The 9730-nt window shown below is 51.6% G+C and overlaps 7 non-coding genes across 7 annotated transcripts; all 7 read right to left on the reverse strand.

The window, feature by feature from the left end:
* Positions 1-502: 502 nt before the first annotated feature.
* Positions 503-621, reverse strand: LOC126328298 (5S ribosomal RNA). The gene has a single exon (XR_007561818.1). It is a non-coding gene; the product is annotated as a 5S ribosomal RNA (ribosomal RNA).
* Positions 622-1907: 1286 nt separating this feature from the next.
* Positions 1908-2026, reverse strand: LOC126328299 (5S ribosomal RNA). The gene has a single exon (XR_007561819.1). It is a non-coding gene; the product is annotated as a 5S ribosomal RNA (ribosomal RNA).
* A 1286-nt stretch (positions 2027-3312) lies between these two features.
* On the reverse strand, positions 3313-3431 carry LOC126328234 (5S ribosomal RNA). Its single transcript, XR_007561756.1, has one exon. It is a non-coding gene; the product is annotated as a 5S ribosomal RNA (ribosomal RNA).
* A 1287-nt stretch (positions 3432-4718) lies between these two features.
* Positions 4719-4837, reverse strand: LOC126328235 (5S ribosomal RNA). Its single transcript, XR_007561757.1, has one exon. It is a non-coding gene; the product is annotated as a 5S ribosomal RNA (ribosomal RNA).
* Positions 4838-6123: 1286 nt separating this feature from the next.
* On the reverse strand, positions 6124-6242 carry LOC126328236 (5S ribosomal RNA). Its single transcript, XR_007561758.1, has one exon. It is a non-coding gene; the product is annotated as a 5S ribosomal RNA (ribosomal RNA).
* Positions 6243-7528: 1286 nt separating this feature from the next.
* Positions 7529-7647, reverse strand: LOC126328247 (5S ribosomal RNA). The gene has a single exon (XR_007561769.1). It is a non-coding gene; the product is annotated as a 5S ribosomal RNA (ribosomal RNA).
* Positions 7648-8933: 1286 nt separating this feature from the next.
* Positions 8934-9052, reverse strand: LOC126328237 (5S ribosomal RNA). The gene has a single exon (XR_007561759.1). It is a non-coding gene; the product is annotated as a 5S ribosomal RNA (ribosomal RNA).
* Between the last annotated feature and the right edge of the window lie 678 nt (positions 9053-9730).

The raw sequence follows: 9730 nt of genomic DNA on the forward strand, positions 1-9730 counted from the left end.
TTCAAACTGAGTTCCTTAATATCGTATCTTACGATAGTTTAAAATCAGTATGGAAGCATCTTTGTCACATGAGAAAGGTAGCATGAAAAAACGGCTGGCAGGGGTAGCGACAAGAAGCAAGAAATGAAGACAGCCAGAGTTCCCAGGCGGTCGCCGATCCGAATATAAACGTTGTTGCTTATCTTCGGTGGTCGGACGGGAACAGGTTTTTTTTTTTTTTAATGTAGTTAGTTTTTGGAATTTAGCGCTCCTACAAAACAGTAGGCTCTGACGCATTTCAAGAGCACATCTGTCGATTCGCAGTGTTTCGTTATTTTCAACGAGTTCCTATCACTCTTCCTCCGCGCATTCTTGTACAAACTGAGTTCATTACTGTAATTTCGCATCTTTCGTTTAATACAGTAGTTTAAAATGCTTGTGGAAGCATCTTTGTCGCACCTGAGAGTTTGTATGAAAAGAGGGCTGGCAGGTGTAGAGACATAAAATTTGAAAGAAGAGAGGGAGCCAACAGCACCCGGTGTTCCCAGGCGGTCACCCATCCAAGTACTAACCGGGCCCGATGTTGCTTAACTTCGGTGATCGGACGAGAACCGGTGTATTCAACATGGTATGGCCGTTGGCGTCCTTATACTGTAGCCGCACGGCACAAGAAGGATTCGCCTCTCCTCCCAATACACGCAATCGCCATTTTCGGTGGCACATTTGACGCAAAGCACGTCCTTCCACCACGAAGGCGACGCGCAGTGCGGCGCGCCGCCACGTGGGTCAGACGCACAACACAGCTGCTCGTTGCACCGCCCGTCATTCGTTTGGTTCGTGCGGCCTCCGACACTCGCGGGAGACGCACCTTGTTATTGTTGTCCGTCGCAGGGATTGCGCGCGGCCGGGCGGCGGGTGGACTGCGCGGGGTGTGGCAGTGTCCTGCTGGACCGAGAGAAGCGTTCTCACCTGCCTGACACGCGTCGCGCTTCTAGATATTTGCGTAATTCGCACGGTGCATAATCGGCTGTCACCTTCCGTCCCGACTTGTCCCGACTTTGCTCGACTGCCGCTCGCTGCCGCTCGGGTCGCGGTCCATATGACAGCACAAGCACGAGGAACATCTGCGAGATGGGCGCGGGCCGAACCGGCGTGTCCGAGGCGACGTGTGCGGCCGTTCGGAGCTACCAGAGCAGCTCTGTGCCGCGCCGTGCCGTGGAAAGGTGCGAAAACATGCACACAAGACACAGGCTTTTCGACAAAGTATCCATCTCTTGTAGCGACGAAAGGTAAATTTTTGTTTACAAATTTGCCGTTGTGCACTGCTACAAAACAATATGCCCTGACGTATTTCACAACATTTCTGTCACTTCATACTGTTTTGTTATTTCCAGAGACTCTTTGGAAGTCTTCCTTGGCGCACTCTTTTCAAACTGAGTTCCTTAATATCGTATCTTACGATAGTTTAAAATCAGTATCGAAGCATCTTTGTCACATGAGAAAGGTAGCATGAAAAAACGGCTGGCAGGGGTAGCGACAAGAAGCAAGAAATGAAGACAGCCAGAGTTCCCAGGCGGTCGCCGATCCGAATATAAACGTTGTTGCTTATCTTCGGTGGTCGGACGGGAACAGGTTTTTTTTTTTTTAATGTAGTTAGTTTTTGGAATTTAGCGCTCCTACAAAACAGTAGGCTCTGACGCATTTCAAGAGCACATCTGTCGATTCGCAGTGTTTCGTTATTTTCAACGAGTTCCTATCACTCTTCCTCCGCGCATTCTTGTACAAACTGAGTTCATTACTGTAATTTCGCATCTTTCGTTTAATACAGTAGTTTAAAATGCTTGTGGAAGCATCTTTGTCGCACCTGAGAGTTTGTATGAAAAGAGGGCTGGCAGGTGTAGAGACATAAAATTTGAAAGAAGAGAGGGAGCCAACAGCACCCGGTGTTCCCAGGCGGTCACCCATCCAAGTACTAACCGGGCCCGATGTTGCTTAACTTCGGTGATCGGACGAGAACCGGTGTATTCAACATGGTATGGCCGTTGGCGTCCTTATACTGTAGCCGCACGGCACAAGAGGGATTCGCCTCTCCTCCCAATACACGCAATCGCCATTTTCGGTGGCACATTTGACGCAAAGCACGTCCTTCCACCTCGAAGGCGACGCGCAGTGCGGCGCGCCGCCACGTGGGTCAGACGCACAACACAGCTGCTCGTTGCACCGCCCGTCATTCGTTTGGTTCGTGCGGCCTCCGACACTCGCGGGAGACGCACCTTGTTATTGTTGTCCGTCGCAGGGATTGCGCGCGGCCGGGCGGCGGGTGGACTGCGCGGGGTGTGGCAGTGTCCTGCTGGACCGAGAGAAGCGTTCTCACCTGCCTGACACGCGTCGCGCTTCTAGATATTTGCGTAATTCGCACGGTGCATAATCGGCTGTCACCTTCCGTCCCGACTTGTCCCGACTTTGCTCGACTGCCGCTCGCTGCCGCTCGGGTCGCGGTCCATATGACAGCACAAGCACGAGGAACATCTGCGAGATGGGCGCGGGCCGAACCGGCGTGTCCGAGGCGACGTGTGCGGCCGTTCGGAGCTACCAGAGCAGCTCTGTGCCGCGCCGTGCCGTGGAAAGGTGCGAAAACATGCACACAAGACACAGGCTTTTCGACAAAGTATCCATCTCTTGTAGCGACGAAAGGTAAATTTTTGTTTACAAATTTGCCGTTGTGCACTGCTACAAAACAATATGCCCTGACGTATTTCACAACATTTCTGTCACTTCATACTGTTTTGTTATTTCCAGAGACTCTTTGGAAGTCTTCCTTGGCGCACTCTTTTCAAACTGAGTTCCTTAATATCGTATCTTACGATAGTTTAAAATCAGTATGGAAGCATCTTTGTCACATGAGAAAGGTAGCATGAAAAAACGGCTGGCAGGGGTAGCGACAAGAAGCAAGAAATGAAGACAGCCAGAGTTCCCAGGCGGTCGCCGATCCGAATATAAACGTTGTTGCTTATCTTCGGTGGTCGGACGGGAACAGGTTTTTTTTTTTTTAATGTAGTTAGTTTTTGGAATTTAGCGCTCCTACAAAACAGTAGGCTCTGACGCATTTCAAGAGCACATCTGTCGATTCGCAGTGTTTCGTTATTTTCAACGAGTTCCTATCACTCTTCCTCCGCGCATTCTTGTACAAACTGAGTTCATTACTGTAATTTCGCATCTTTCGTTTAATACAGTAGTTTAAAATGCTTGTGGAAGCATCTTTGTCGCACCTGAGAGTTTGTATGAAAAGAGGGCTGGCAGGTGTAGAGACATAAAATTTGAAAGAAGAGAGGGAGCCAACAGCACCCGGTGTTCCCAGGCGGTCACCCATCCAAGTACTAACCGGGCCCGATGTTGCTTAACTTCGGTGATCGGACGAGAACCGGTGTATTCAACATGGTATGGCCGTTGGCGTCCTTATACTGTAGCCGCACGGCACAAGAGGGATTCGCCTCTCCTCCCAATACACGCAATCGCCATTTTCGGTGGCACATTTGACGCAAAGCACGTCCTTCCACCTCGAAGGCGACGCGCAGTGCGGCGCGCCGCCACGTGGGTCAGACGCACAACACAGCTGCTCGTTGCACCGCCCGTCATTCGTTTGGTTCGTGCGGCCTCCGACACTCGCGGGAGACGCACCTTGTTATTGTTGTCCGTCGCAGGGATTGCGCGCGGCCGGGCGGCGGGTGGACTGCGCGGGGTGTGGCAGTGTCCTGCTGGACCGAGAGAAGCGTTCTCACCTGCCTGACACGCGTCGCGCTTCTAGATATTTGCGTAATTCGCACGGTGCATAATCGGCTGTCACCTTCCGTCCCGACTTGTCCCGACTTTGCTCGACTGCCGCTCGCTGCCGCTCGGGTCGCGGTCCATATGACAGCACAAGCACGAGGAACATCTGCGAGATGGGCGCGGGCCGAACCGGCGTGTCCGAGGCGACGTGTGCGGCCGTTCGGAGCTACCAGAGCAGCTCTGTGCCGCGCCGTGCCGTGGAAAGGTGCGAAAACATGCACACAAGACACAGGCTTTTCGACAAAGTATCCATCTCTTGTAGCGACGAAAGGTAAATTTTTGTTTACAAATTTGCCGTTGTGCACTGCTACAAAACAATATGCCCTGACGTATTTCACAACATTTCTGTCACTTCATACTGTTTTGTTATTTCCAGAGACTCTTTGGAAGTCTTCCTTGGCGCACTCTTTTCAAACTGAGTTCCTTAATATCGTATCTTACGATAGTTTAAAATCAGTATCGAAGCATCTTTGTCACATGAGAAAGGTAGCATGAAAAAACGGCTGGCAGGGGTAGCGACAAGAAAGCAAGAAATGAAGACAGCCAGAGTTCCCAGGCGGTCGCCGATCCGAATATAAACGTTGTTGCTTATCTTCGGTGGTCGGACGGGAACAGGTTTTTTTTTTTTTAATGTAGTTAGTTTTTGGAATTTAGCGCTCCTACAAAACAGTATTCTCTGACGCATTTCAAGAGCACATCTGTCGATTCGCAGTGTTTCGTTATTTTCAACGAGTTCCTATCACTCTTCCTCCGCGCATTCTTGTACAAACTGAGTTCATTACTGTAATTTCGCATCTTTCGTTTAATACAGTAGTTTAAAATGCTTGTGGAAGCATCTTTGTCGCACCTGAGAGTTTGTATGAAAAGAGGGCTGGCAGGTGTAGAGACATAAAATTTGAAAGAAGAGAGGGAGCCAACAGCACCCGGTGTTCCCAGGCGGTCACCCATCCAAGTACTAACCGGGCCCGATGTTGCTTAACTTCGGTGATCGGACGAGAACCGGTGTATTCAACATGGTATGGCCGTTGGCGTCCTTATACTGTAGCCGCACGGCACAAGAAGGATTCGCCTCTCCTCCCAATACACGCAATCGCCATTTTCGGTGGCACATTTGACGCAAAGCACGTCCTTCCACCTCGAAGGCGACGCGCAGTGCGGCGCGCCGCCACGTGGGTCAGACGCACAACACAGCTGCTCGTTGCACCGCCCGTCATTCGTTTGGTTCGTGCGGCCTCCGACACTCGCGGGAGACGCACCTTGTTATTGTTGTCCGTCGCAGGGATTGCGCGCGGCCGGGCGGCGGGTGGACTGCGCGGGGTGTGGCAGTGTCCTGCTGGACCGAGAGAAGCGTTCTCACCTGCCTGACACGCGTCGCGCTTCTAGATATTTGCGTAATTCGCACGGTGCATAATCGGCTGTCACCTTCCGTCCCGACTTGTCCCGACTTTGCTCGACTGCCGCTCGCTGCCGCTCGGGTCGCGGTCCATATGACAGCACAAGCACGAGGAACATCTGCGAGATGGGCGCGGGCCGAACCGGCGTGTCCGAGGCGACGTGTGCGGCCGTTCGGAGCTACCAGAGCAGCTCTGTGCCGCGCCGTGCCGTGGAAAGGTGCGAAAACATGCACACAAGACACAGGCTTTTCGACAAAGTATCCATCTCTTGTAGCGACGAAAGGTAAATTTTTGTTTACAAATTTGCCGTTGTGCACTGCTACAAAACAATATGCCCTGACGTATTTCACAACATTTCTGTCACTTCATACTGTTTTGTTATTTCCAGAGACTCTTTGGAAGTCTTCCTTGGCGCACTCTTTTCAAACTGAGTTCCTTAATATCGTATCTTACGATAGTTTAAAATCAGTATCGAAGCATCTTTGTCACATGAGAAAGGTAGCATGAAAAAACGGCTGGCAGGGGTAGCGACAAGAAAGCAAGAAATGAAGACAGCCAGAGTTCCCAGGCGGTCGCCGATCCGAATATAAACGTTGTTGCTTATCTTCGGTGGTCGGACGGGAACAGGTTTTTTTTTTTTAATGTAGTTAGTTTTTGGAATTTAGCGCTCCTACAAAACAGTAGGCTCTGACGCATTTCAAGAGCACATCTGTCGATTCGCAGTGTTTCGTTATTTTCAACGAGTTCCTATCACTCTTCCTCCGCGCATTCTTGTACAAACTGAGTTCATTACTGTAATTTCGCATCTTTCGTTTAATACAGTAGTTTAAAATGCTTGTGGAAGCATCTTTGTCGCACCTGAGAGTTTGTATGAAAAGAGGGCTGGCAGGTGTAGAGACATAAAATTTGAAAGAAGAGAGGGAGCCAACAGCACCCGGTGTTCCCAGGCGGTCACCCATCCAAGTACTAACCGGGCCCGATGTTGCTTAACTTCGGTGATCGGACGAGAACCGGTGTATTCAACATGGTATGGCCGTTGGCGTCCTTATACTGTAGCCGCACGGCACAAGAGGGATTCGCCTCTCCTCCCAATACACGCAATCGCCATTTTCGGTGGCACATTTGACGCAAAGCACGTCCTTCCACCTCGAAGGCGACGCGCAGTGCGGCGCGCCGCCACGTGGGTCAGACGCACAACACAGCTGCTCGTTGCACCGCCCGTCATTCGTTTGGTTCGTGCGGCCTCCGACACTCGCGGGAGACGCACCTTGTTATTGTTGTCCGTCGCAGGGATTGCGCGCGGCCGGGCGGCGGGTGGACTGCGCGGGGTGTGGCAGTGTCCTGCTGGACCGAGAGAAGCGTTCTCACCTGCCTGACACGCGTCGCGCTTCTAGATATTTGCGTAATTCGCACGGTGCATAATCGGCTGTCACCTTCCGTCCCGACTTGTCCCGACTTTGCTCGACTGCCGCTCGCTGCCGCTCGGGTCGCGGTCCATATGACAGCACAAGCACGAGGAACATCTGCGAGATGGGCGCGGGCCGAACCGGCGTGTCCGAGGCGACGTGTGCGGCCGTTCGGAGCTACCAGAGCAGCTCTGTGCCGCGCCGTGCCGTGGAAAGGTGCGAAAACATGCACACAAGACACAGGCTTTTCGACAAAGTATCCATCTCTTGTAGCGACGAAAGGTAAATTTTTGTTTACAAATTTGCCGTTGTGCACTGCTACAAAACAATATGCCCTGACGTATTTCACAACATTTCTGTCACTTCATACTGTTTTGTTATTTCCAGAGACTCTTTGGAAGTCTTCCTTGGCGCACTCTTTTCAAACTGAGTTCCTTAATATCGTATCTTACGATAGTTTAAAATCAGTATCGAAGCATCTTTGTCACATGAGAAAGGTAGCATGAAAAAACGGCTGGCAGGGGTAGCGACAAGAAAGCAAGAAATGAAGACAGCCAGAGTTCCCAGGCGGTCGCCGATCCGAATATAAACGTTGTTGCTTATCTTCGGTGGTCGGACGGGAACAGGTTTTTTTTTTTTAATGTAGTTAGTTTTTGGAATTTAGCGCTCCTACAAAACAGTATTCTCTGACGCATTTCAAGAGCACATCTGTCGATTCGCAGTGTTTCGTTATTTTCAACGAGTTCCTATCACTCTTCCTCCGCGCATTCTTGTACAAACTGAGTTCATTACTGTAATTTCGCATCTTTCGTTTAATACAGTAGTTTAAAATGCTTGTGGAAGCATCTTTGTCGCACCTGAGAGTTTGTATGAAAAGAGGGCTGGCAGGTGTAGAGACATAAAATTTGAAAGAAGAGAGGGAGCCAACAGCACCCGGTGTTCCCAGGCGGTCACCCATCCAAGTACTAACCGGGCCCGATGTTCCTTAACTTCGGTGATCGGACGAGAACCGGTGTATTCAACATGGTATGGCCGTTGGCGTCCTTATACTGTAGCCGCACGGCACAAGAAGGATTCGCCTCTCCTCCCAATACACGCAATCGCCATTTTCGGTGGCACATTTGACGCAAAGCACGTCCTTCCACCTCGAAGGCGACGCGCAGTGCGGCGCGCCGCCACGTGGGTCAGACGCACAACACAGCTGCTCGTTGCACCGCCCGTCATTCGTTTGGTTCGTGCGGCCTCCGACACTCGCGGGAGACGCACCTTGTTATTGTTGTCCGTCGCAGGGATTGCGCGCGGCCGGGCGGCGGGTGGACTGCGCGGGGTGTGGCAGTGTCCTGCTGGACCGAGAGAAGCGTTCTCACCTGCCTGACACGCGTCGCGCTTCTAGATATTTGCGTAATTCGCACGGTGCATAATCGGCTGTCACCTTCCGTCCCGACTTGTCCCGACTTTGCTCGACTGCCGCTCGCTGCCGCTCGGGTCGCGGTCCATATGACAGCACAAGCACGAGGAACATCTGCGAGATGGGCGCGGGCCGAACCGGCGTGTCCGAGGCGACGTGTGCGGCCGTTCGGAGCTACCAGAGCAGCTCTGTGCCGCGCCGTGCCGTGGAAAGGTGCGAAAACATGCACACAAGACACAGGCTTTTCGACAAAGTATCCATCTCTTGTAGCGACGAAAGGTAAATTTTTGTTTACAAATTTGCCGTTGTGCACTGCTACAAAACAATATGCCCTGACGTATTTCACAACATTTCTGTCACTTCATACTGTTTTGTTATTTCCAGAGACTCTTTGGAAGTCTTCCTTGGCGCACTCTTTTCAAACTGAGTTCCTTAATATCGTATCTTACGATAGTTTAAAATCAGTATCGAAGCATCTTTGTCACATGAGAAAGGTAGCATGAAAAAACGGCTGGCAGGGGTAGCGACAAGAAAGCAAGAAATGAAGACAGCCAGAGTTCCCAGGCGGTCGCCGATCCGAATATAAACGTTGTTGCTTATCTTCGGTGGTCGGACGGGAACAGGTTTTTTTTTTTTAATGTAGTTAGTTTTTGGAATTTAGCGCTCCTACAAAACAGTAGGCTCTGACGCATTTCAAGAGCACATCTGTCGATTCGCAGTGTTTCGTTATTTTCAACGAGTTCCTATCACTCTTCCTCCGCGCATTCTTGTACAAACTGAGTTCATTACTGTAATTTCGCATCTTTCGTTTAATACAGTAGTTTAAAATGCTTGTGGAAGCATCTTTGTCGCACCTGAGAGTTTGTATGAAAAGAGGGCTGGCAGGTGTAGAGACATAAAATTTGAAAGAAGAGAGGGAGCCAACAGCACCCGGTGTTCCCAGGCGGTCACCCATCCAAGTACTAACCGGGCCCGATGTTGCTTAACTTCGGTGATCGGACGAGAACCGGTGTATTCAACATGGTATGGCCGTTGGCGTCCTTATACTGTAGCCGCACGGCACAAGAGGGATTCGCCTCTCCTCCCAATACACGCAATCGCCATTTTCGGTGGCACATTTGACGCAAAGCACGTCCTTCCACCTCGAAGGCGACGCGCAGTGCGGCGCGCCGCCACGTGGGTCAGACGCACAACACAGCTGCTCGTTGCACCGCCCGTCATTCGTTTGGTTCGTGCGGCCTCCGACACTCGCGGGAGACGCACCTTGTTATTGTTGTCCGTCGCAGGGATTGCGCGCGGCCGGGCGGCGGGTGGACTGCGCGGGGTGTGGCAGTGTCCTGCTGGACCGAGAGAAGCGTTCTCACCTGCCTGACACGCGTCGCGCTTCTAGATATTTGCGTAATTCGCACGGTGCATAATCGGCTGTCACCTTCCGTCCCGACTTGTCCCGACTTTGCTCGACTGCCGCTCGCTGCCGCTCGGGTCGCGGTCCATATGACAGCACAAGCACGAGGAACATCTGCGAGATGGGCGCGGGCCGAACCGGCGTGTCCGAGGCGACGTGTGCGGCCGTTCGGAGCTACCAGAGCAGCTCTGTGCCGCGCCGTGCCGTGGAAAGGTGCGAAAACATGCACACAAGACACAGGCTTTTCGACAAAGTATCCATCTCTTGTAGCGACGAAAGGTAAATTTTTGTTTACAAATTTGCCGTTGTG

This window comes from Schistocerca gregaria, unplaced genomic scaffold, assembly GCF_023897955.1.
Source record: "Schistocerca gregaria isolate iqSchGreg1 unplaced genomic scaffold, iqSchGreg1.2 ptg001105l, whole genome shotgun sequence".
NCBI lineage: Eukaryota > Metazoa > Arthropoda > Insecta > Orthoptera > Acrididae > Schistocerca > Schistocerca gregaria.